Here is a 25,041-nt window from a genome sequence, read left to right as displayed (position 1 = left end):
CAATGTTTACGCTCCTTGCACCAAGCGAAGCGTCGTTTGGTATTTACTGGTGTGATGTGCGGCTTACGAGCAGCCGCTCGATCGTGAAATCCAAGTTTTCTCACTTCCCGCCAAACTATCATAGTACTTGCAGTGGATCCTGATTCAGTTTGCCTGGATAGATGTCTGCCTATTACACATTACGACCCTCTTCAACTGTCGACGGCCTCTGTCAGTCAACAGAAGAGTTCGGCATGCACATTTTTGTGCTGTACGTGTCCCTTCACATCTCCACTTCACTGTCACATAGGAAACAGTGGAACTAGGGATGTTTTGATGTGGAACTCTCGCCTACAGGTGTATGACACAAGTGCTACCCAATCACACGACCACGCCCGAGGTCCGTGTCTTCTGCGGAACGCACCATTCTGCTCTCTCACGATGCCTAATGACTACTGAGGTCGCTGATATGGATTACCTGGCGGTAGGTGGTAGCACAATGGATCTAATATGAAAAACGTATGTTTTTGGTGGTGTCCGGATATGTTTGATCACATATTGTATTTAGGTGTGATATCAATGTCAGTTTTGATAGTCGGCGCACCCAGCAACAGGTGACAACGCAAGTTTTCACATTTGTGGGTCAGCCCATTTTCCCGTCCGTATCTTCAGTTTTCCTAGTTTTTAATGTAGTATTTTCATATAAATTTTCATCTCCTATTTCGGTCTCTTAGGGGTCGAATTTCCAAAAACCCTGAAACACATTTGTTTTAATTTCCAGCCGAGAATTCAAATACTAATTTTCATAGATGTAGCTTTACAATTGCTTTAGTAGTTCCTTAATAATGATTTATTTTCAAAAACAAACTTGCAGTCTCAATTTCATCCCCTTAGTGTTTGAATCGCTAAAATGCTAAAACAATACTTTTCCATTTCTGACAGACACACCAAATATCAATTTTCGTAGTACTAACTTCAAAATCGTCTTAGTAGCGATAAATTTCCAAAAGACCTTTTATCTTCTAGTTTACGCCCTTAGGAGTCGTATTTCCAAAAATCTATTCTTAACCCCCACTGTCATGATACGAGAGCACCAAGAAGCGTGAAAAAATTGAAGATGATGGTTTGGCGTGCCACGACAAAGGGGACCTCTCTTGGGGTCATCTCTTACGGTTGTTCCCAACCTGAGGATAATTATCCGCTGAGGGGTAAAATGAAATTTTCTAAGGGATAAAAAAGTGCTGTAGTGTTTGCGTCTCTAAGCTCAACTGTTTTCAAAAGACCATTATTAATATCATCGCTATTTCATAAAACTGTAATACTGATTACATAAGATACCAATAATAAAAATTTTTATTTCAACTTCCTTCCCTAGCTCCCAACCCCTCACCCCACCAACACCAGTTTTCGTATGTGTCTTATGAAACCCCGAAATATGAGTCAATGATACAATTGGTACAGCTTAATTGTAATAACGTTTTATTTATATTTATAGAAATATGAAGTAATTCTCAGTGCATTGCGAATGATACATACAACTCCTACTCAGAAAATTATTCATTTTGATGGTAGATAACTACTACAAAACGTATTTTCTCGGCACCACTCCTCTCCCTACTGACAATTTCTTCGCCCAAACTCTGCAACTCCATTTTAAAATCAACCAAGTCAAAGGGTGTACACTATACCTACTTGTCTGTACCACTAGATTCCTGGGCTCCTTATCCCTCTAACGGTAGAAACTGGAAGACCTGAGGCTGCCAATGCTTTGCGCCTGACCACTGCAACTCCTGTAGGAGCCATCTTAATTACAACTGTGTTGCGATCTCAATTGGATCGTTTATTGCAGCCAATTGGATAATGAAGCAGTTCCTGGTCCATTGTGGGAATTACATATAGCTCGGAGAAGGTGTTTTCATGAGATATTTAAGAAGATATGTATCAATTTTACAGTCACAAATGGATAACATAATGTACATGCGCAGTAGAAGGACAACGTGAGGAAAAGGAAGACGTTGTTCCTACATGCGTTTCACATGCTGTAACCTCCACCACATTGCCTCAGGCGTTAATGCTAGTATTTGAAATAAAAAATGTAATTATTGGTAACTTATGTAATCAGTATTGCAGTTTTATGAAATAGCGATGATGATAATAATAATGATCTTTTGAAAATAGTTCAGCTTGGAGGCCCAAACACTACAGAACTTTTTTACCCTTTAGAAAATTTCATTTCACCCCTCAGCGGGTAATCATCCCCAGGTTCGGAACAACTGAAAGAAATAACCCCAAGAGAGGTCCGCTTTGTCGTGGCACGCAAAACTCTCACCTTAAATTTTTTTCACGCCTACTGGTGCAGTGAGTAAAGTGGTGGTCTCGTTTCGCGACAATAAGCTTTCAAGTCCCCGACAAGTCTTCTGGATTCGCGAACTGCGCGGTTTTTAATGCAGAAGATCCTTTCAACAAAACCACTGACTAGATCACATCGTAGTTCACTGTGTTTTTAAAAATTGCTTGATTAAATACTGAGGACGGGTCTCTCACGGCATATCAAGGTACACAGACGTATTTCCGAAGTGCACTATATTAAAGTCCTTGTTGGAATAACGTTTTGTGTCATTGTACCTTTAAAAGTCCTCCTTTTTCCACATTTTCTACGCAAAGTGTCATTGATAATTAACAGTAAGCATGTAATTTCTACACGACCGGTGTTTAGCACATTTTAGTTACAGTGTTCGCGATGATGTTTAGCAAGGGTTATGGTTTGATAGCGTAAGACCAATTTTATGACCATGGATGACAGCAATGGTGAACAACGTACTACCTGTCTGAGAAGCTATTGGCACGACCGGTTCCAAATTTGTTCAAGATCATCATGCAGATGAAGACAGCGAGGCTGCAGTGGTCATACTTCAAAACGGTACCGCAACTTTTGCTATGTTTTTCATCAGTGCTCCTGATTTTTATTTCGGAAGACCTCTGTAAGACGAAAATCTCATGAAATGAGATGCTTTATCACTCATGTAATCATCTGAAGCCATCTGATACTGTTAATAAGATTTGAAAGGAGGCAACAGATTGAGATTATGGTAACAAGTACATAATGACTTCATGGGACACACAGTGAAAGCGAAAGACATATAGTGTAGGAGTAAAAGAGTATCGGACTAACTGTGTTTCGCTTATTGTTTCAGATACGGCTGACCTCTTTCAAAAATAAAGCTCTAGTGTCAGGGTTTCCATGGTTCACGTAAAGCTCATGACATTACCCTGATGAAGTCGTTTTACCTGGAGAATGTTATGCGGTTACATAGACGGGAAAAGGACTGGAACAAGCCACTGGAACAGATAAAATCCCCGCTGACCTATTAAAAAAATATGGAGACAGGGGAAAGAACAACTGCACAAAATCATGGTTCTACCATGATGATGAAACTATCAATAGAATTAAAAAAGAAAAACAATTACCATACCTAGAAAAGGAAGCGTTAATGAATGTTCTAATTATCGGATTTTGGCGTCACTAAGCAGTGGTTCAAAAATACTACCCGGTACTGTTAAGCAAAGAGTAAAAGCTAAAGTTAACTTAAATTTAGGAGGCAATTAACTAAAATAATGCTGATAGATAAATCGAAAAGGCAAATAAGGGCAAACATTAAGACAGAAAATAAAATAATAATGCAAGTAAATGAATTTTGTTACTTGGGCAGTGTTGTAACATTTATATGACTGTGTGGCGTCTGTTCTTTCGGATATGTCCGAAAGAGGAGAAACACGTGAAATCCGTAGCTGTGATACTTGTCACATGTTAAAGGGGGAGGGCGGAGAAAGGAAAGGAAAAGGGAGGAACCAACTATATCAACTGCATCGATACTTTATGCGGTATCAGTGGCGTCGAATGAAAAAGCGTACCAGACCAGGTTTTAGTTCTGGTGCGGCATGCATTCTCATTCATCGCCACTGATTCCACATAAAGTCCCGATGCAGCTGATGTAGTTACTTCCTTCCTTTTCTTTTCGTTTCTTCGCCCTCACCTTCAATTTTTACACAGTATAATAACAGATGGCAACAGAAGTGCCTAATGAATGTTAAAAGAAGGATTGGAGTGACTGAACAAGCATTATAAATAAGAGTAATTGATTTTAAAAAAACAACTACCATAAAACAGCAATAAGAAAGAGATTGATCAAAACATTTAATTTTAAGCTATGGTTTTGAAGTGTGGACTCTCGGGAAACAATAAAAGGAAAAAATAGAAGCGATAGAGATGTGTATATGGATAAGTGCCACAAAAAACATTTTGGTCTGAAATGAAATCTAATGAACAACTGTTAAAAGTAATTAAAGATAAAGCGATGCTGAATAACGTGATACAGAGAAGAAAACTTTATTACTTGGGCACCTAATTTAACATAAGAGCTTCATAAACGCCTTGAAAAACAATTTCCTGGGGTAAGAATCAAAAGGAAGGCTTAGAACATGCATATTACAAACTGTTAGCAGTGGGAACAAGTTCATCAGTTACAGCAAGATGGTAGATAGTGTGTGAGACGGACAAGGGTGGCTACATTAACAACGCGTTGTCTTTAGTTTCTGATGGTGCTGAGTAAAAACCAACCTAAAGCGCTAGGTCACGACTCAAGCACTTTCTCGCATTTTTCCGGTACTCTATAGTACTGCAGGAGGATTTTTACTATCAAACATGTTTCTTTTGTCCTTTTACACAGCAAAATAAAATTTCTCAGCTGAGACTACTTTGCCAGGCGTTACGAAATGCTTCAGATGAATCTTAAGAACACTGACGATGCAGCTTCCATCTCGAAATACGTGTCGGAAATAGACACCTAAAAAACTGAAATACTGGCACCAGTCTATAGCCTTTTATTTATCAGGTTTGTAGACCAAAACACTGTTCCAATTATACAGGGTGGTTGTAATTAACTTTTGGCTACTTGAAGCAGTAAAAACGAAAAACGATTTGCCTTCTTTAGCCATTGTAGACGAAAAACTATTTGCCATATTTGTACCCACCTTAACAGGAATGATGTCTAGACAGTGCCCTAAGGGATTTACGTCGTTAGTAGTGGTAGTGTCTTCATTTGCAGTTGCGCCCCTGCTAGTACGGCGACGTAGGGCCGAAAAACAAGAATCATTGTGCATTGTGGTTGCAGAAATTCAACGTGGGTCTGGACAAGGCGAACAGGACTTTACCTGTAAATGTGTTTCATCAAAACAACAGCGAAATGCGGCTGCTCTTCGCGAATATCGATGCATTAATAGAATATCGAGGGGATTTTTTTTCCGCGCCAGGCTTGAAGTACATGATTCAGAAATTCAAATTAACTGGCGTTTTGGGAATAGCCTTCAAGATCACCAGATTTGAACCAGCGTTATTTCTGGCTATGGGGTTACTTGAACCACAGAGTTTATCACCGGGACACTAACACACGTTGGAGGTTGGAGATGAGAATTGCGAAAGAGATTTTCGTGCTACGGCAGAGCAATATCTAGAGCGGTTCCAGGTCGTCTTGGATGCAGCTGATCTTAAAAGTGATCAACATTTCTAACCTGAAACATGAACATGTTACAGTCTGAAGTGGAAATTAAAATGTGTTATTTTTATTGGTTAATGCATTATTTCTTTTCCATATGTTCTTACAAATGTGCACACAAACTTTCAATGTCCTACGATCGCTTGTTTGTCACTGGGGGCTTCTCAGTTAGCGAAAGTTTAGTTATAACCACCCTGTAAGTGAAAGAAAATCAGTTCTGCTTGTTTGAATACGTTACATTACGTAAATGTACTGAAGAATCGCTGCAAATCTCAGAATAGGTAGTTGCCTCTTTTGGGAGCTCGGAGAGCGATCGTTAAGAGATGTGGGTGAGTTTCCTTGTGTGCGACGCAAGTTTCGCGCGACACGTGGCTTACAGCCGTTGCGTTTTCAAAACACGGTAGAACGTCCACTGTAGTAGTCGTATATCTCTCATACCGGTGTTACATCAGTAAAATTGTCTATAAATTATTGTGAATAAGTGTACCTCCCGTATTAGTGTGTAGTGTTGTCGAGGCAATCATCGCAACCCCGTGATAGTTCTGGAAGCCTGAAACGTGAACATGAACACAATTCTGTGAGTATTCTATTTGAGAGAGCCTAAAGGTTGTGTGTCCTTAAATTAGGAGTGAAGATACTTTTGTCGTGTATCGTGTTACGAGATCAGCTGCCACTTGAGTCGAATAGCAGTTACGCATACACTCGTGAAATAAAAAGGCAGCTTCGTTAGTGTATGCCAGTATGTAATGGATCGGTGCATATGTTCGTAGCGTTTTTCCATAATTTTAATAAGGACAACAGGTACACATGAAAGGGACATTAGTCATCAATATTATATTCTCCTTCACTGTTCACAACAGCCTACCAACACTGAAGTAACTTTTCCATTTCGCAACTGTAGAAATAACGTAGTGTTTAAGTAAAGAACTAGTCCAGCCATGAAACTTCCTGGCAGATTAAAACTGTGTGGCGGACCGAGACTCGAACTCGGGACCTTTGCCTTTCGCAGGCAAGTGCTCTACCAACTGAGCTACCCAATCACGACTCACGCCCTCTCCTCACAGCTTTACTTCTGCCAGTACCTCGTCTCCTACCTTCCAAACTTTACAGAAGCTCTCCTGCGGACCTTGCAAAACCAGCACTCCTGAAAGACAGGATATTGCGGAGACATGGCTTAGCCACAGCCTGGGTGATGTTTCCAGAATGGCAGAAGTAAAGCTGTGAGGACGGGGAGAGAGTCGTGTTTGGGTAGCTCAGATGGTAGAGCACTTGCCCGCGAAAGGCAAAGGTCCCGAGTTCGAGTCTCGGTTCGGCACGCAGTTTTAATCTTCCATGAAGTTCCATATCAGCGCACACTATGCTGCAGAATGAGAATTTCATTCAGGTCCAGCCATGTTTTCAGATCGTATTTTCATCTGGAAAGGAAGTTTCTTGAAAACTGTTTGATAGAGAGCGGAAAAGGTGAAAATCTGAGGGCGCACAATAATGTGAATAGAGTGTGTGAGGAATGATTTCTCAACACAACTCCTGTATAGTATTTTTCGTTAATCTAGCAGAACGCGGACGGGCATAATCGTGGAATAGCATGACCGTTGTTCTTGAAGTGTGTCTGCAAAACGTCTCAGTTGTTGACAATAAATATCAGCAGTGATGGTTACACCTGCGGGAAGCTATTGGCAGTACACTACAACTCGCTGTTCCACCATGTGCGTAACATTATCTTTTATGGATGCGCGCAGGTCTTTGCACGGTGAGTTGCTGCTGTGTTTGGGTTCAGCCATCCCTTTCTTTTCCTTACATTAGCATAGAGACGCCTTTTCTCGTCTCCAGCAACCATACAAGATAGGAATGGTAGGTCCTGTTACGAGCTAACTGGTGACGAGCAACCAGACACGCACATTTGGTGAGCCGCTGATTTTTGTGACTTTTGCTTAGAGCATGCGGCACCCGTACATACAATATGTGAACGTTCTTCATTGCACGCAGGTTGGTACCAGGATGGAATTATTACAGTTAATCACATTTGCCTGTTCTAGAGTACAATGTCGTGGATCATTGTGGATTACTGCGTTTAAACGATTTTGTACCACGGTGGAATTCTACATCTACATCTACATGGATACTCTGCGCATCACATTTAAGTGCCTGGCAGAGGGTTCATCGAAAAATGGCTCTGTGCACTATGGGACTTAACTGCTGAGGTCATCAGTCCCCTACAACTTAGAACTACTTAAACCTAACTAACCTAAGGACATCACACACATCCATGCTCGAGGCAGGATTCGAACCTGCGACTGGAGCAGTCGCGCGGTCCCAGACTGTACGCCTAGAGCCGCACGAACCACTTTCACAATTCTCTGTTATTCCAATATCGTATAGCACGCGGAAAGAATGAACACCTATATCTTTCAGTACGAGCTCTTATTTCGCTTATTTTATCGTGGTGATCGTTCCTCCCTATGTAGGTCGGTGTCAACAAAATATTTTCGCTTTCGGAGGAGAAAGCTGGTGATTGGAATTTCGTGAGAAGATTCCGTCGCAACGAAAAACGCCTTTCCAGCCCAAATCCTGTAATAATTTCTGTGACATTCACTCCCATACTTCGCGATAATACAAAACGCGTTGCCTTTCTTTGAACTTTTTCGATGTACTCTGTCAGTCCTGGTAGTGTAGGCAGTCTTTTTAGTAGATCTGTTACATTTTCTAGGTTGGTTAGCCTTCCCCACAACTTTTCTACGTGTTCCTTCCAATTTAAGTTGTTCTTAATTGTAATACCTACGCATTTAGTTGAATTTACGGTTTTTAGATTAGACCTATTTGTCGTATAACCGAAGTTTAACGAGTTCCTTTCAGCACTCATGTGGATGACCTCACACTTTTCGTTATTTAGCGTCAACTGCCACTTTTCGCACCATTCAGATATTTTTTTCTAAATGGTTTTGCAGTTTGTTTTGATCTTCTGATGACTTTATTAGTCGACAAACGACAGCGTCATCTGCAAAAAACCGAAGACGGCTGCTCAGTTTGTCTCCCAAATCGTTTATATAGACAAGGAACAGCACAGGGCCTGTAACACTACCTTGGGGAACGCCAAAAGTCACTTCTGGTTTACTCGATGACTTTCCGTCAGTTACTACGAACTGTGACCTCTCTGACAGGAAACCACAAATCCACTCACGTAACTGAGACGATATTCCACAAGCATGCAATTTCAATACGAGCCGCTTGTATGGTACAGTGTGAAAAGCCTTCCGGAAATCCAGAAATACGGAATCGATTTGAAGTCTCTTGTCAATAGCACTCAACACTTCGCGTGAATAAAGAGCTAGTTGTGTTTCACAGGAACGCTGTTTTCTAAACCCTTGTTGACTGTGTGTCAATATACAGTTTTCTTCGAGGTAATTCATAATGTTCGAACACAATATACGTTCTAAAATCCTGCTACGTATCGATGTTATCGATATGGGCCTGTAATTTAGTGGATTACTCATACTACCTTTCTTGAATATTAGTGTGACCTGTGCAACTGTCCAGTCTTTGGGTACGGATCTTATTATTACAGTTAATCACATTTGCCAGTTCTAGAGTACGACGACTTGGATCACTGTGGATGACTTCGTTTAAACGAACTTTATCAAAGCCTGAAAGTCTGCCGGCCGGAGTGGCCGAGCGGTTCTAGGCGCTACAGTCTGGAACCGCGTGACCGCTACGGTCGCAGGTTCGAATCCTGCCTCGGGCATGGGTGTGTGTGATGTCCTTAGGTTAGGTATGTTTAAGTAGTTCTAAGTTCTAGGGGACTGATGGCCATAGCAGTTAAGTCCCATAGTGCTCAGAGCCATTTGAACCATTTCTCGAGAGGAGGACGCGCCAGAATAAAAGGAGGCAGAAAGAGTTGTGCTGCCAGTTGATAAACAGAACAGCAGAAAACGTTCGTAACAAGAGCTCTGTGACTTGGAATGTGAACTTCTAATCCTTCTAAAGCTTCCCAGATCGACTGTTCGTGATTCGACAGTGAAGTGGAAACGCCCAGGAACAATCAAAGCTATTCTAAGGGCAGGCAGACCTCAAGTGCTAGGGAGCCGCCGCGCGTTGCTGAGGGTGACTAAAAGATATCGCAAGAATTCAGCGCAAGAAATCACTCGTCAGTGAGTTCCAAAGAGCTACCAGTAGTCCAGCTAGTACATTGAGCGCGCGAGGGATTTACGAGAAGGATGATACACAGTGGTCGACCAGCTCTCCATTCGCCACGCATGTATGTAGTTACTGGTAAGCGACGGCTGAGATAATGTATAGAGCCACGTCGCTGGATAACGAGTGACTGCAAATGAGTGATTTTGAGAAAGTCTTCCTGAACTTGTGGTGTCTCTAACGTCAAAACTATCTTCCTTAAAAGGAGAAAAGTAGTTCTTGCCGTGGACTGTTCAATGTCATTATCCCCACACGCGGCGGAAGTGCTTCTGGCTGCCTCCGTTGCTATTGCCCATCTATTGAAAAAAATTATTCTTCGTAATGAATTCAATTTCTCCACTTAGCAATCCATTTTGCTAGCGTCCGCAGATCCACCCATTATTTCCAAATAAGAAAATGACGATACGCGAACTCAAATAGAAACAGTGAACTACAAATTAAAAATGAGAATCGATAAGAAAATGCATAGCAAGCGGAATACTAGCATGCAAAAGCAGAACGCTACGAATTTCTGCACCAGCCTAATAATTACACGAAATTGTGCTGCTTACCAAAAAGCAGAAACGAATAGACAGTGACTTTCAAATGATCGAGGTGATAGTAAACGATCAGCATCATAGATCAGGACTGCAGTAGGCATTGCAGACAAACCACTGTGGCTGACGTGATGGCTAACAAATTCTGGCTATTGCATTATTAAATCACTTTGCGAACAATGCAACCAAAACGTGTGTGTCTGCTTGAAGAATGTACGCAGATCTTTACCAAATACTGGTGGTCCTGATTAAATGTGTGGTTCACTATCCCGCAGTTAATAAAACAACTACAGCGCCTAATTTTTAGTTGATGGTTGCAGCGAAGAGATGAAAAGGAGAAAACTAGTACGTGTGATCTAGGCAGACAGCCGCTAGATACACTGACATACGTGTTTGCATGTGTAACTGTTTGTGCGACTTTCCATTTCGAATGAGAAATGTCTTCTGTACTCTGTGGTTGTTTACAGTTTTTTCCTTTGCCTAATGTTTGCTACAGGTATTTCTGAGACACTCTTGAACGTCTATATCACTCCCGCTCCCACGTTAGACGCTTGTGAGAAGCCTAGTTGCAGGCCGGAGTGGCCGAGCGTTCCTAGGCGCTCCAGTCTGGAACCGCGCGACCGTTACGGGCACAGGTTTGAATTCTGCCTCGGGCATGGATATGTGTGATGTCCTCAGGTCAGTCAGGTTTAAGTAGTTCTAAGTTCTAGGAGAGTGATGACCTCAGATGTTAAGTCCCGTAGTGCTCAGAGCCATTTGAACCATTTGAAGCTTTGTTTATCAGCTATACTTTTATGTTGACTTCGACAGACGTAATACACAGAGCCGTGATGTCAGTGTTACGCATAGGAGAATCGGCTGCCGCCAACACGCTGTGCGAGTGAGGGAAGTCCTGAAATAGCCGGCTGATGTCCTCGCGACATAATTCACCAGCGCGGCACCTGCGACCCTGATCCCAGCCGCACCGGCCAAATCGCCAGCTGCCGAGGCCCGTCTGATACGATTCGTTAATAGTGAGCGACCAACTGGCCAACACACAGCAGCAGCACATGCCAGGGACAGCTGTGGTGCCCTCTGGCCACATAACTGCCGTCCGTCCGCGACAACGTAGAACAGCTGCGCGTAATTTATGGCGAACGAGTCTGGAGGAAGCTTGTGTAGGGAATACTGTTCTTGTTGTTGTAGACCTCAATCCGAAGACTGGTTGGACGCAGATTTAGAATCTACTCTAATCTGTGCAACCCACTCCTTCTCTTCGCAACTACCGCCAACTACAGAGGATGGACAAGAATATCAAGCACCAAAGACACAAAACATTACCATGCCTAACACAGTGTAGGAAAGGCAGCGGACATTCAAAAAAGTTCTTAGTCTTATAACGTTCTTAGTGCACAATAGTGGCAAGTCGAGGTAACCATGATGGAATTCGATAGGAGGCACGAACCCTTCCTTCCAAAGTAGAACACAAAGGCTTAATAATAGTGAAAGCTCGTGACTGGTGGCTAGGGTAGATGTGACAATGCATCCACGTGGTCACAAAACCAGTCCCAGAAATGCGAACTCTGTGCACAGAGGTCCTGTCGTCTTGAAATACAGCATCACCATCGGGGACCAAACATTGTACCACGGATTGGACCTGATCAGCCAAAATGATCACATAATACTTGACAATAACGCGATCTTGCGGAGCAGCAATAGGACCCATGGAATAACGCCATAGGGATGCCCAAATCACCAATGAACCCCTTCTGTGTTTTAGTCTTATGATGTAAACTCGACGCCGGCCGATGTGGCCGTGCGGTTCTAGGCGCTGCAGTCTGGTACCACGAGACCGCTACGGTCGCAGGTTCGAATCCTGCCTCGGGCATGGATGTGTGTGATCGCCTTAGGTTAGTTAGGTTTAACTAGTTCTAAGTTCTAGGGGACTAATGACCTCAGAAGTTGAGTCCCATAGTGCTCAGAGCCATTTTTTGTAAACTCGACCATAGATTGGAAACAGTGCGAAACAAGACCCTTACGACCATAAAACTTGCTTCCATTGCTCCACAGTTCTGGTTTCACGGCTTTGGCACCACAGTTTCCTATTACGGACACTTTGCTCGTTGATCAGTGGTTTTGGAATTGATCCTCGCCCTCTAATTCCCTACTTATTGAACTCCCATCGTTTTGTTTTGGCGCTGAGAGAGGTACGCCAGTGCGATATTCTCTCCTACAGTGTGCTTTGCGCAGCCGCGGTGGTCTCGCGGTTCTAGGCGCGCAGTCCGGAACCGTGCGACTGCTACGGTCGCAGGTTCGAATCCTGCCTCGGGCATGGATGTGTGTGATGTCCTTAGGTTAGTTAGGTTTAAGTAGTTCTAAGTTCTAGGGGACTAATGACCACAGCAGTTGAGTCCCATAGCGCTCAGAGCCATTTGAGTGTGCTTTGCAGCTACCGTCCTCTTATTTTTCGTCACAGTTCCTTTGAATGACCACATGTATCGATCACCCAACACTCGCTTTCTCCCGCATTGTGGCTTAGTGAATGACGTGTTTTTGCTTTCCATGAATGCGGTATAAATCTTCGATATGGTGCTTCTTCAAACACCAAAAACTTTGGCTATGAAAGTACCCACGACACGAAAAAAAAAACTACTCCGTCTACAGGCTACAAGGGGCCCATCGGGACCATCCGACCGCCGTGACATCCTCAGAGGAAGATGCGGACAGGACGGGCGTGGAGTCAGCACACCGCTCTCCCAGTCGTTATGATGGAATTCTTGACTGAAGCCGCTACCAATCGGTCGAGTAGCTCCTCAATTGGCTTCACGAGGCTGAGTGCACCCCGAAAAATGGCAACAGCGCTTGGCGGCCTGGATGGTCACCCATCCAAGTGCCGACCACGCCCGACAGTGCTTAACTTCGGTGATCTCATGGGAACCGGTGTAGCCACTGCGGCAAGGCCTTTGCCACCCACAACAAAAGCAACAACAATTTGCCCACGTTCGAACTGACTTATCTTCAACATAATGCACTCAGAACTACACAGAACTCTGCTCTGAAGACGACTGACACATGCACCGTACTGAGGGCAATACGCGGGTGCCATCGGTTGTCAAATACAATAGCACAACCTACGGGCTGGGATAGCATCTTCATTTATCTTCGAAAAGAATGGAATTTGAAGCAATGAATTAAAATTTGTCACATGGCTGGGAGTTGCCCCTCCGTCTCCTGCGTACGAAACAGATGTGCTAGCTATTACACCACAGTATCGTTGTGGCTACCATAACTGCACAGATTACCTAAGTCGGTTGTCATTCCTAACGCAAACTTCAGTTTAAACCTTCAGCCCATTTTCCCCTTCTCACATCGGCAATTTTGCCGAGACTCTCCGACGCTGGAAAAGCACCCCAGCCTGTGCCCCAGGCATAGCTGATCTACTGCTCCGATGGAATCTTCTTTTTCCGGGTATGGACAGGATTTTCCTGTCACGTACAAAGCTGGGGTGCTACGAAAGAATTCTGGAGATGAAATTGGTAGTTCGAGAAACTAACGAGAATGTACAGGATGGAATTTAGGGAAAAAATGGAATTTACATTACAACGTGACGAAAAGAAAGGACTGGTTAATAGGACACACCCTTAGGCATGAAGGAATTCTCACTTTGTTTACGAAGGGAAGTGTGAAACGCAAAAACTGCAAATGGAGATTAAGGGGTGAATGCACTAAGCAGGTTCAAATGGATGTAGGTTGCAGTAGTTATTAGGAAATGAAAAGGCTTGCATAGGACAGAATAGCGGCAAGAGTTGCATTAAACAAGTCTTGGGACTGAAGACCACAAAAATAACAACAACAATACCAACACACATCACTGTGCTAAGAACGAAATTATTTGCACTTCTGACAACGCACAGAGATATCCGGGATAATAAGTCGTCGATATAATCGCATGCGTAATCGGTTAGAGTGAAATTTGTGTAACAGCTGGTTGTCGAAGGTATTCCGAAATCGAAAGGTACAACGTCAACTAGGTCTCTGCTATCTATCGCCGTTTTAAATCTTGTGAACAAAACTGTTTCTGTAATATTTGATCGTTGCTAAAGTAATTGATGATAATATTCCTTATTTTACTACACTTTTACACACCTTAGATTATTTATGAAGCTTAAAATGAAAACTACAGTAGATATGAATTTATTTTGTCACCCTAGGACGCACAAGAGTTCTTATTTGTTATTCTGCAACTGGGAAGTGGACGTAAGTACGAAAATACTGATAAATAGTAATTATGAGATTCGTGGGAAACTGTCAAAATTGAGGATCACGAACCAGACGACGTGACAGAATTATGCTACCTTGGAAGCAAATTAGCGTACTGCGACCGAAGCTAGGAGGACGTCAAAGGACATATTGGCCTCAATTTGAGGAAATATTTCTGTTAATGTACATAGCGGGCACACCATTGTATGGAAGTGAACCATGGACTGTTGGAACAGAAGAGAATCAAAGAGTTGAGACGTGATGTTACAGAAGGATGTTCAAGATTAGGTGGACGATAAGAAATGAGGAGGGTGTTCGCAGAATCGGTGAGGAAAGAAATTTATGGAAAACAGTGACTTGAAGAATGAGGAATTTGCTAGTATTTTTATAGTAGTACCGGGAGCTGTAGCTAGGAAAAATTGTAGGAGAAGGGAGAGAGTTGTATACATCCGAGACGTAACTAAGAACGTTGGGTGTAAGTGTTGTTCTGAGGTGAACAACCTGACACAGATGGGGAAGTCGTGGCGAGCCGCTTAAAACCAGATGACTGATGACCCCCTCCTCCTGCTTCCTTGCCTCCCTCAGAAAAAAAGTAAGGGAACTATCGGCGTCTGTCAGAAGTAACAACGTTTACGTATATCTGTATTTCCATTCCAAACCATACACAGACAAATTCGGGGGTGACGTATGGAAGTGTGTGCTAATGTGGCATATTCCATCACGGATACCCCTACTGTCAAAAAAGCAATTCAGCACTGTTTTGGTATTTAATTTGCTCATTCGAACATTTTTTCGGTCGAGAAGATGTGTGAGTGTGCCATTCCTCGCTTTTCCGTCTTGTCTCAGTATCGTACTTAAAAATGATTACCTGTGATCACACGTATGAACCATTCGTGGTCATCGGCAATCCTCTCAAGAAGATGAACGCACACGTTTATTCAATTGTCGTCTGCTCAGTTGTGAGGTTTTTCGGGACCATTTTGGCACAAGTCTTTCGTATGCACAAAACAGTTTGATTTGTCGTTAAAAAGTTTAGCAGGTCACACATTACCCTTATTGTTAAATACCGGTTTTATCTCACAAGGGCATGTTTTCGTCGGTTTTTGAAGTTGGAGGCCTCCCTGAGAGAGTTTCATCTTCAAAGTATTCGCGGGACTCCAACAATCATTCGTGCCAGCGAAAAACTTGTGCTCTTGATCATAAATGTCCCCCACAGGCCTGTTCGAACATTTCAAAGGTAACCCTCACGGATCCCACAAGTTTAACACAAAACTTGATGGGACAACATTGCTGTAAAATCCCCTGTTCCATTTTCTTAACACACATGACAAACATACTTCTTGTCTTAACTATTTATCGCACACGTTTCACTTCCGTGCAATGCTACACTTTAGAATCTAGACATATACGTTCAGAAAAGAAGTCTTAACATTTAAATTTATTGTAGATGCTAACAAACAACTGCCAGAAATTTTTCCGTGCAACCACAAGTCTGCATCTTACATCCTCTTTACTTCGGTCGACATCAATTATTTTGCTGCCCGAAAAACAAAACTTCATGAACTACTTTTAGTGTTTCGTTTCCTATTCTAATCCTTCAGCATCACCTGATTTAATTCGAGTACATTCCTTAACTTTGTTTTGCTTTCGCTAATCGTCATCTCATAACTTCTTTTCGAGACACTAACCATTCCATTCAAATGCCAGTCCATGTTCCGTAAAACTGTCTCTGACTGCGGGCCACTGTGGCCGAGGCGCTTCAGTCCGGGACCGCCTGACTGCTACGGTCGCAGGTTCGAATCCTGCCTCGGGCATGGATGTTTATGATGTCCTTAGGTTAGTTAGGTTTAAGTAGTTCTAAGTTCTAGAGGACTGATGACCTCAGATATTAAGTCCCGTAGTGCTCAGAGCCATTTAATTTATTACTTCTTTACTTCTAACTCTAGTCATAACAATAGCGGTCGTGCGGTTCCACACTGAAGCACCAGAACCACTCGTCCACAGCGTACGGCTAATAAATTGAAACGTCACGCCTGATGTGGGAGTTTTTCACACATCTCAAGTGGATATGACGGCATACTTCGTGAACTATGTGTAGTATAATGATATATTTTTCTAGGTTCATTCAGCGGCATATACAGATACTGTGTGCTAAACACACTTACGGAAAAAAAATCGTAACACCGCGAAGGAACTGTATGTCATAAACGAAAGCTGTTAGGCGTCTTTCTACTTCTTAAAGATGACGTCTATTCACATTTCGTGGCAGATGCAAAAGAGTGGCGCTAGTGGCCCCGCTTTGAGGTTGGATATCAGCTTTGCTTCAGATACAGCCTGCACTGCTCGTGAGGGTTAGTTACCTTTGAGTTTGTCAAGAATTCCTTTAAGGCGATAAAGACACCATTATCAACACCTCACTGAGTTTGAACGAGATCAAGTAATAGAGCCACAAGGAACTGGATGTGTCTTCTGCGATACTGTAAAAAGACTTCCTAGGAATGTAGCCCCTGTGCATGGTCGCTGGCAGTTGGGGTCAGGGGAATGTACAGTCGCATGGGGACCGGGCTCCATACGGCCACGTGGTACCACCGAGGGAGAAGACTATAGTGTTCGACGCGCGACTCTGGCGCACGGTACTGCATCTGCAGCAACAAATTGAGCAACAGTCGGCACTGTAGTGACGCAGGTAACTATTACAAACTGGTTTCTTCAATAACAGCTCCGAGCCAGACGTCCTGTAGCGTGCAGTACACTGAAGCCGAACCACCGCCATGTGCGAGTTCAGTGGTGTCAAGCGAGAGGTTATTAGAGGGTAGGTGGGGGCCTGTTGTTTTTCTGATGAATGTTGGTTCTGCCTCGGTGCCACTGAAGGCCGTGTGCTCGTTAGAAGGAGGCCAGTTGAGGGCCTGTAAACATCCTCTCTGCGTGCTAGACACACTAGACCCTTTACCTGGAGCTATGGTCTAGGGTGCGATTTCGTATGACAGCAAGAGCACTCTCGTGGTTGTCCCCCTCAATCCGAAGGTAAATCTGCAGGTGAATCCTGTGCTTCGACGTGTTGTGCTGCCATTCATGGACAGCATACCAGGGGGTGTTTTCCAACAGGATAACGCTGGCCCTCATACCTCTGTCGTAGGCCGACATGCTCTACAGTGTGTCTGTAAATCTGCAGGTGAATCCTGTGCTTCGACGTGTTGCGCTGCCATTCATGGACAGCATACCAGGGGGTGTTTTCCAACAGGATAACGCTGGCCCTCACTCCTCTGTTGTAGGCCGACATGCTCTACAGAGTGTCGATATGTTGTCTTGACTTGCTCGATCGCAAATCTGTCTCCATTCGGGCACATATGGGACATCACTGGATGATACCACCAGCGTCATCCACAAACAGCATTAACTGTCTGTTTATTAAACTTCCTGGCAGATTAAAACTGTGTGCCAGACCGACACTCAAACTCGGTACCTTTGCCTTTCACCTGCAAGTGCTTTACCATCTGAGCTACCCAAACACGACTCACGCCCCGTCCTCACATTCTAGAAACATCCCCGAAGGCTGTGGCCAAGCCATGTATCCGCAATATCCTTTCTTTCAGGAGTGCTAGTTCTGCAAGGTTCGCAGCAGAGCTTCTGTGAAGTTTGGAAGGTACGAGACGAGATACTGGCAGAAGTAAAGCTGTGAGGACGGGGTGTGAGTCGTGCTTGGGTAGCTCAGTTGGTAGAGCACTTGCACGCGAAAGGCAAAGGTCCCGAGTTCGAGTCTCGATCCGGCGCACAGTTTTAATCTGCCACGAAGTTTCATACCAGCGCACACTCCGCTGCAGAGTGAAAATCTCATTCTGTCCGTTTATTGACCGAAAAAGTGTAAGAGGCTCCGTCCCACAAACTGATATCCGGCACTTGTACAACACAGTACATTCACGTTTGCGTCCCTTCATTTCAACATTCTGGCAGTTACACCGGTTATTAATGTACCAACATGTCACACCTTCTATCTCTTATGTCACATTTTAACCTTGTAATGTTAAACACTGAAATACGTTATCTAGACAAATTTATTACTCTACATTACTTATTTTTTTATAATGCGATATTTTTTCCGTCAGTGTATGTCACGAATAGAATTAGTAGGAAACCAGTAATAAATTAAAACTCCATACATAACGCCGCAATTTTTCACGCGTTGGTATTTACCGTCGTATATCCTAAATTATGTGTCGTACAATGATATATTTTTGTAGGCACATTCAGCAAAACATGTGTATACTGTCTACGAAATGTGTTGCGAATGAAATTAGTGGCAAAGAAGTAATAAATTTAAACGTCTTGCATGATGTAGTTTTTTACGCATGTCGTTGTTTGTGACGTCGTCTCCTAAACTAGGCATCACACAATGGTCTAATTTTTCTAGAACATTCAGTGATATATGTGAATACTGTCTGCAAAATTTGTCACGAATACATTTAGTAGTAGAGAAGTAGTAAATTATAACGTCATGATTCATGCGGCGGTTTCACTGCATGAACAGCGAAAATGTAGTAAGCGACAATTTTTTTTCCTTTCGTCATTTTGTGCGAGTTGTCAGCGACAAAAACTTTCATAAAGGTTTGGAATTATGTATAAAGTTTGTTGGAAGTCCCTAAGTGCTCTGATTCTCAAATAGTGAACGACTAAAACGTAGCTGTTTGTAAGTCATGAGCTACACAGCTTTTTCACCCCCATCCCTACCCTTTTGATGGATGGGTTCTTGTTATCCCCACAGGGCTTCTTTCCAGGCAGTAAATGAAATGTGTACGAAGAATATATATGTATAAAATGAAAATACCGCGTGGCCAGAGCCTCCCGTCGGATAGACCGCTCGCCTGGTGCAAGTCTTCCGTGTCGATGGGGATGAAATGATGATGATAAGGACAACACAACACCCAGTCCCTGAACGGAGAAAATCTCCGACCCAGCTGGGAATCGAACCCGGGCCGTTAGGTATGACATTCCGTCGCGCTGACCACTCATCTACCACGATCGGACTATATACATATATATATATATATATATATTCGATTACTGTGGTGTCACCGCCAGACACCACACTTGCTAGGTGGTAGCCTTTAAATCGGCCGCGGTCCGTTAGTATACGTCGGACCCGCGTGTCGCCACTATCAGTGATTGAAGACCGAGCGCCGCCACACGGCAGGTCTAGCCTAGAGAGACTCCCCAGCACTCGCCCCAGTTGTCCAGCCGACTTTGCTAGCGATGGTTCACTGTCTACATACGCTCTCATTTACAGAGACGACAGTTTAGCATAGCCTTCAGCTACGCCTTTTGCTACGATCTAGCAAGGCGCCATATTCTTCAAGAATGTATTCTGAACAAATAATATTGTGATTCATGTACTGTCAAGAGCGACGGTCATCATTAATGGATTAAAGTTAAGTACCAAAGTAATTACGTCCTCTTTCTGAACTTTAATTCCTTGTCATGTTCCAGGCCTCACGTCAGTATAGTGCTTCCCTCCTCACGCCAGCCTGAGTGAGCTAAAGCGCGTGAATTTCGGCCTCCTCTCGTAACACGGTGTTGGCTCTTCTGCCAACACAACAGAAACAAAATCATATTTTTCCACTTTATGTTCACTGAAGATATATTAATGTATAAGACCAAATACGTCTGGAAAATAAGTATTGGTAAATACAAATAGCAGTACTGGAAACTAATGAAGTCAAGTTTAAAAATTTTGTCATGGAGAATAAACGTTGTTCCCTATATCTTTCTCTTCCCAACTATGCTACCTTTTTTATTTATTTGGTATCGGTTTTGGAGCAATTATGGGTTCACGCACGTGATCGGTGTGATATACTACCGCAAGCATAATCTCCTTAGCGCAGTCCGGCATCTGTCTCCTAAGCGGATTACAGTGTTACACGAGTATTTCAAATGTTCAAATGTGTGTGAAATCTTATGAGACTTAACTGCTAAGGTCATCAGTCCATAAGCTTACACACTGCTTAACTTAAGTTATCCTAAGAACAAACACACACACACATGCCCGAGGGAGGACTCGAAACTCCGCCGGGACCAGCCGTACAGTCCATGACTGCTGCGTCACGAGTATTTGATCTATAGATATGAGGTATGTGTTCTATCGAACGTCTCCTTCAGAACAGACAACATTGGTGGTACGGCGCTCGTAAAAAAACTACGTTACGAAAAATCAAAACTTCAGCCGCTTGCAGGCATTGTAAGAAACCGATTATGAATGTTCGAAATTTGTGCCAGATCGGAATTCGAACCCAACTGCACCGCTTATCTAGAACGCTTTCCTTAACCGCCTTGGTCAACCGGACGCGCTTTCCGTCAGACCCAAATTCTCAACTTCCCGCTCGCCGTATCACAACGGTCCCTGCCCTTTAATCCCGTAGCTGCAGGCTTCTGATTCCCGTAGGAGTTCGTACGTTGATTGTGCAACTGCATTGACACTTATTTTTGAAATAGCCGTGACACCCACAAAATTACGGATATGAGTGGTGTTTGTTCTGTCCGATATGAGTAACTGGGGCGAGAGGAATGGAAAGGATACGACATAGGAAAGAGACAGAAAGGAAATATTGACTTCCAGTCGGACAGGGTTCAAGGATCGTGCTGGCGTAAGCGCGACACTTGTCCTGTGCCGCAAAGACACACCTCATGCTGAATATTCACGGTGAGCGTCATTAGTTGCACCGGCATTGTAAGAAGGCCATTTGTCCGCATTTGCTCAGCTAGCTGCAGTTATCTGTCTCAAGTCCAGTATCGTTTTAGGCAGAAACACGCGTTCTTCAATCTGTAAAGGAAACAGACACTGTATTCGTTGTAACAAAAGCTCGTGAATGGTTTTAGCATGTCCGTTGCGTCTAATAGGCACTGCCTTAATTCCCTCCAAGTAACAATGAAAACCAGAATTTTACTGAGTAAAATTGACCAAGGGCACATTTTATAACATCAGTTGAAGTTCTTGCACAGTCAGATGTGTGTAGTATATGTTTTAATTAAATAAACTGATGTGTCCGTTTAAACAGCCATTAAAATTCTTCTGGGTCTGTGACTGCATTGTCAGTGTATAAAACTTCCAGCATTTCAGTCACGACTGCAAGTGTCCTTCCGAAGGTCATTTCTTTCACCAAAAAAAAGCCTTGCATCTGTCTATTAACACCCTCCATCAATATTAAATTTAATACTGTGCTGTTCTCCGCTTTAGTATCCACAGCTAGGGCCATAAATTCTTCGCCTTAGTCATTCCGTCGTGCACAATAATTTCACCTTGGATCTCAGAGACGTATTGGGCTCTTAATTAACGTCCTTCGTCGTTCGTCAGGGTAAACATTTTAAATATGTGCGTGGTTTTTTAGGAGAATTTTATATTTACAACAGCTGAAGACAGAGACTGAGTCAATGACAGAAGAAACACACAGAAGAGCAAATTGGCCTCGAGAGATTTCGGTGAGTTACAATACTGGCCACTAAACCTGCATCAACATGTAGGCGGCCGTGAACAAAGGTCAAACTAGCCTGAAGCGTACATACTGCTTGCATATGCAAACGATTATCATTTCAGCACAACCGTGAAAGTAGATGGAAGGAACAGGTCTCACTGCTGGATACGCAAGACCATCACTTCTGGTTCGCATTTGAAGATCAGCTGTCCGACCTATCTTCGACGTCCTCATGAGGTTATTCTTCGACTAGATAACGCAAGACCACATCTTACCCATGCTGTCCTGACCTAATTCGATATGGAGGGTGTTCGACTGATGACCTGATCTGCATGTTATCCAGATCACCAGCAAATCGAAACATGAGTTCGTGCGTTGCCCAGAGACTGGCACACCATAACTCGCCAGGCACTAGGGCCTGTGAACTCTGGAACAGAACTGAAGCAGCCTGGGTAACTAAGCCGCATCTATCATCCAAGCTCAGATCGCCCCAGAGACCAATCGCGTTGGCCCTATGGCTGTTGCCAGAGATGGCAGCTATGAGTATGGAATTTAGCAACCTATGTATCCGCAAATCAATTAACTTATTTCTTTATCTTGTTTTTAAGAGAGGAACAGTGTTATTGCGAATAATGTAGACAAACTTCCCTGCTTGGTGGCAACGAATAACACAGTGCGGAGTAGTAACGCATCAAAAATGATCAGCACACAGGCAACATGTTTCATACTACGAACTAACAAATAACAATAAAGGAAAGCTCAAAGTAGGTTAACAAAGAAATTCATCGCAATCAAATTTAAGGATGAAGTATAGAAAATAATTACTTCCATGCCTTATTGGATGTTGTCATTCTTATCTTCATGATTCCTGTGGAAGACGTAGATTGAGACGTTTATTTGCAAACTTATTGAACACATTTATGTAGAACATACCTTTGCGAAGTATGCCTCCATCTTTGTTGACGTATTCTGAAAGCTCAAAGAGAAGGCAACACAATCAGTAGGGACTTCAAACCGCGTCTCACCATCAAGAAATATATTGCGATTGGCTCTGTTCAGTCACACTGTATTAATGTCAAGGTGACTACGGCCAAAGTGACTTAGTCGACTTGCGGCCTCCTGAAATACCGATGCGTCTCTAATGGCTTCGACGTCGAAACAGTGGCATTTTCTTACTCCTTTAGGTAATAACTAATTTGAGTCCAAATACAAGAACAAATGGATGAATTCTGTGAGCAAACACAGGTAACTGATAGTCATAGTCAGAGACATTACGTCAAAAGTAGTTCAGATTAAAGCAGAATCCCGGCTGAGTATAAAATTAGAGGAATATTTAGGAAACGACACTCATGTACTGAACTATTAACTAACCCGAAATCTTGTATGTCATGTTGTTGTTGTTGTCTTCAGTCCTGAGACTGGTTTGATGCAGCTCTCCATGCTACTCTATCCTGTGCAAGCTGCTTCATCTCCCAGTACCTACTGCAACCTACATCTTTCTGAATCTGCTTAGTGTACTCATCTCTCGGTCTCCCTCTACGATTTTTACCCTCCACGCTGCCCTCCAATGCTAAATTTGTGATCCCTTGATGCCTCAAAACATGTCCTACCAACCGATCCCTTCTTCTAGTCAAGTTGTGCCACAAACTTCTCTTCTCCCCAATCCTATTCAATACCTCCTCATTAGTTACGTGCTCTATCCACCTTATCTTCAGTATTCTTCTGTAGCACCACATTTCGAAAGCTTCTATTCTCTTCTTGTCCAAACTAGTTATCGTCCATGTTTCACTTCCATACATGGCTACACTCCAAACAAATACTTTCAGAAAGGACTTCCTGATACATAAATCTATATTCGATGTTAACAAATTTCTCTTCTTCAGAAACGCTTTCCTTGCCATTGCCAGTCTACATTTTATATCCTCTCTACTTCGACCATCATCAGTTATTTTACTTCCTAAATAGCAAAACTCCTTTACTACTTTAAGTGTCTCATTTCCTAATCTAATTCCCTCAGCATCACCCGATTTAATTTGACTACATTCCATTATCCTCGTTTTGCTTTTGTTAATGTTCATCTTATATCCTCCTTTCAAGACACTGTCCATTCCGTTCAACTGCTCTTCCAAGTCCTTTGCCGTCTCTGACAGAATTACAATGTCATCGGCGAACCTCAAAGTTTTTACTTCGTCTCCATGAATTTTAATACCTACTCCAAATTTTTCTTTTGTTTCCTTTACTGCTTGCTCAATATACAGATTGAATAACATCGGGGAGAGGCTACAACCCTGTCTCACTCCTTTCCCAACCACTGCTTCCCTTTCATGCCCCTCGACTCTTATGACTGCCATCTGGTTTCTGTACAAATTATAAATAGCCTTTCGCTCCCTGTATTTTACCCCTGCCACCTTTAGAATTTGAAAAAGAGTATTCCAGTCAACATTGTCAAAAGTTTTCTCTAAGTCTACAAATGCTAGAAACGTAGGTTTGCCTTTTCTTAATCTTTCTTCTAAGATAAGTCGTAAGGTCAGTATTGCCTCACGTGTTCCAACATTTCGACGGAATCCAAACTGATCCTCCCTGAGGTCTGCATCTACCAGTTTTTCCATTCGTCTGTAAAGAATTCGCGTTAGTATTTTGCAGCCGTGGCTTATTAAACTGATAGTTCGGTAATTTTCACATCTGTCAGCACCTGCTTTCTTTGGGATTGGAATTATTATATTCTTCTTGAAGTCTGAGGGTATTTCGCCTGTCTCATACATCTTGCTCACCAGCTGGTAGAGTTTTGTCAGGACTGGTTGTCCCAAGGCCGTCAGTAGTTCTAATGGAATGTTGTCTACTCCGGGGGCCTTGTTTCGACTCAGGTCTTTCAGTGCTCTGTCAGACTCTTCACGCAGTATCGTATCTCCCATTTCGTCTTCATCTACATCCTCTTCCATTTCCATAATATTGTCCTCAAGTACATCGCCCTTGTATAAACCATCTATATACTCCTTCCACCATTCTGCTTTCCCTTCTTTGCTTAGAACTGGGCTCCCATCTGAGCTCTTAATATTCATACACGTGGTTCTCTTCTCTCCAAAGGTC

General features: G+C 43.0%; 1 protein-coding gene, 1 long non-coding RNA gene and 1 pseudogene across 2 annotated transcripts in view; all 3 read right to left on the bottom strand.

Annotated features, from left to right (window-relative positions):
* The window catches only part of LOC126336339 (uncharacterized), a 398,976-nt gene that overhangs the window by 231,974 nt on the left and 141,961 nt on the right, over positions 1-25,041 (bottom strand). The gene's annotated exons all lie outside the window — the stretch shown is intronic.
* Positions 1-25,041, bottom strand: part of LOC126336340 (uncharacterized) — a 279,998-nt gene that overhangs the window by 121,837 nt on the left and 133,120 nt on the right. The window lies entirely within an intron of this gene.
* LOC126337410 (5S ribosomal RNA) lies at positions 13,085-13,202 on the bottom strand (annotated as a pseudogene).

This window comes from Schistocerca gregaria, chromosome 2 (genome assembly GCF_023897955.1).
Source record: "Schistocerca gregaria isolate iqSchGreg1 chromosome 2, iqSchGreg1.2, whole genome shotgun sequence".
NCBI lineage: Eukaryota > Metazoa > Arthropoda > Insecta > Orthoptera > Acrididae > Schistocerca > Schistocerca gregaria.
Note: the sequence above shows the minus strand (reverse complement) of the source record. Positions and strands in the feature narration are given on the sequence as shown.